Source organism: Meles meles, chromosome 2 (assembly GCF_922984935.1).
Source record: "Meles meles chromosome 2, mMelMel3.1 paternal haplotype, whole genome shotgun sequence".
Classification (NCBI taxonomy): domain Eukaryota; kingdom Metazoa; phylum Chordata; class Mammalia; order Carnivora; family Mustelidae; genus Meles; species Meles meles.
The window spans coordinates 89,123,344-89,125,839 of NC_060067.1; the positions used below are offsets into that span (position 1 = coordinate 89,123,344).

At 49.7% G+C, this 2,496-nt stretch overlaps 1 pseudogene; it reads left to right on the top strand.

Annotated features, from left to right (window-relative positions):
- Positions 1-1,108: 1,108 nt before the first annotated feature.
- Positions 1,109-1,233, top strand: LOC123937725 (annotated as a pseudogene).
- Positions 1,234-2,496: the final 1,263 nt, after the last annotated feature.

A 2,496-nucleotide genomic window follows, 5' to 3' on the forward strand; every position in this document is an offset into this window, starting at 1 on the left:
GCTCTTGGCGGTGCAGGGGGCGATGCCGCTGGAGTTGGCGCCCCTGCTGCTGCTGCTCTGGGCGGTGCGGTGCAGGGGGCGATGCCGCTTGAGGTGGCGCCGCCACCGCTGCTGCTCTGGGCGGTGCACGGGGCGATGCCGCTCGCTGTGGCGCCGCTGCCGCAGCTGTTCACGGTGATGCACGGGGCGATGCCGCTGGCTGTGGCGCCGCTACCGCTGCTGCTCGTGGTGGTGCACGGGGCGGCACCGCTCGTGTTACGGCTCAAGGTGGCCCCGCTGCCGCTGCTGCTCTGGTGCATGAGGCAGTGCCGCTTGCTGTGGCGTCACTGCCGCTGCTGCTCTGGGCGGTGCACGGGGCGATGCCGCTGGCTGTGGCGCCGCTGCTGCTGCTCGCGGTGGTGCACGGGGCGGCGCCGCTCATGTTACAGCTCAAGGCGGCGCCGCTGCCGCTGCTGCTCTGGTGCACAAGGCGGTGCCGCGTGCTGTGGCGCTGCTGCCGCTGCTGCTCTGGGCGGTGCACTGGGCGGTGCACGGGGCGGCGCCGCTCATGTTACAGCTCTCGGTGGTGCAGGGCTCTTACTAAAAAAAAAAACCCTCCTCCATCCAGCCTCACAGACCATCTTTTATAGAGGTGGCTGAGCCCCGCCCACACACAGGTGGCCAATCGGATTTCAACCTACCACAGTTAATATATGCACACCCCTCTGACTGAATACGGCTATCTGGCCTGGCCCGCCCGTATATCCGGGGTTTACAGTTCCTCTGCCTAATCAGGCCCCTACACAGACTGCTTTGGCCAAGGTCTTTCTTTAATTGTAGTTAGCAGTGCCTATGCTTACCTTCTTCACCAGACTGGAAGCTTATCAAATGAGCCCCAAGTTCTCACACAATTTTGCTCCCCCTACAAAGCTATTACGGAATTTCAGTAAGGTTTAAGCAAGCAGCATAACAACTGTTTAGCTGTTTCTTGCATGACAGAGCCTCAACAGTGGCTGCTGCATAGTCTCAGAAGGTTGATGTGAAGTGGAATCTCTGTTCTCTCAGATCAGAGGAAGGCTCACTTATCTTTTCTCATGGTTTATTAACCCTGAAGAAACTATTGGCATTAAGCTTTGCTCAGTGGCAGTATCATAGCCAATGAGGTTTATCCGAGGCACGATTATTGCTAATTGAAACTATCGGCATTACACTGCCTAAAACACAGAGTGTGCCCTGAGAAATACATTTCAATGGGGTGAAAAAGGGAATGGTAACAACAAGATCTGGGGGGTGTGGAGTAAGCTAGGGCCCCAAGTACCATAGGGGAAGAACAGATAGCTCACTGTCTCCCGGTCACTAGTTTGGCATCATTGGTTCTTGATCCACAGTAGGGCTGGAATCATCAGCTCTCAGTATCTATTATGATGAGCCAGAATTTTAGGAACTTTGGCAATGGCAATAGTGAGGAATAAAAGGGTAATTGAAGTCTCTTCATGAAATCTCTTTAGATACTGATGAACTGACATGGAGTACAAACCAGCCAGTGAGGTATAAGACAGCTTTTCAGATCACTGAGAAACATTTTAGCCCTTTGGGATAGAAATCTTTATCAAATGTGTGATACGCTTTTTGTCTTTTTCAAAGAAAGTATGCCAGACATATTTAGCTTTTTATATAGTTGCTCAAGAACACCATTAATCGGGCAGAGTGAACTCTAGATTGGCCTACAATCTGCTATTGTCTGCACGTTTGGTTCTGTTTGCTTGTATGTTTGTTCATCTGCTTTTGAGCTTTCCTTTCACTCGTCTTCTACTAGTCTGTCAACCAACCCTTTATAGCTGTTCTCAGTGTACCTACTTGTAACAAATCTCTCTGTGTTTGGTTTTAAATCTTCTAAGAATTTGGACAGGATGTGATTGTAACTGTGAAAATCTAGAACAAGGATTGCCATTACAACAAGAGCTACTTGTCATCACTACCCATCAAGCACTAAAATCTTGGATGTGGTCTTCAGAATTATTCACCAAAGATGCTCTAAGTAGCTCCAACTAATTGATTAGAATTGGCAGAATTGTCATGGGAGCAGAAACCTACCTTCCATGGGATGGTGGTAGAAGTCCAGTCCTGCAAGAAATAAACAGCACCTCAAACTTGGGTGATTTGATGAGAGTGTAATATTCTATTTACAGAAGTCTGAGTAGGGTTTAAGGAAGCAGCAACGGCCATATCCCAGAGTTACTAACAGTGGGAATGAATACAAATTCGAGGTCTGAAGGAGAGGGAGAAGTTAGTTTCTAGAACCTAGATCTAACTGCTGCCAGGAGTTATGGTCTGGGTGGAAGGCTGCAGCTAACTTATAAAGACCCTTCTGGGAGAGAGATGTGAGAATAAGTACTTGATCTCCCTCATTCTCCTCAGATACTTGTGTCCGTTTAGTTCTTCCCAATGGCTAAACCCAAGTAGGAGGCAAGATAAATTCCTTTGATGCAGTCCAAAGCAATCTGCCTCCCAGGGCAC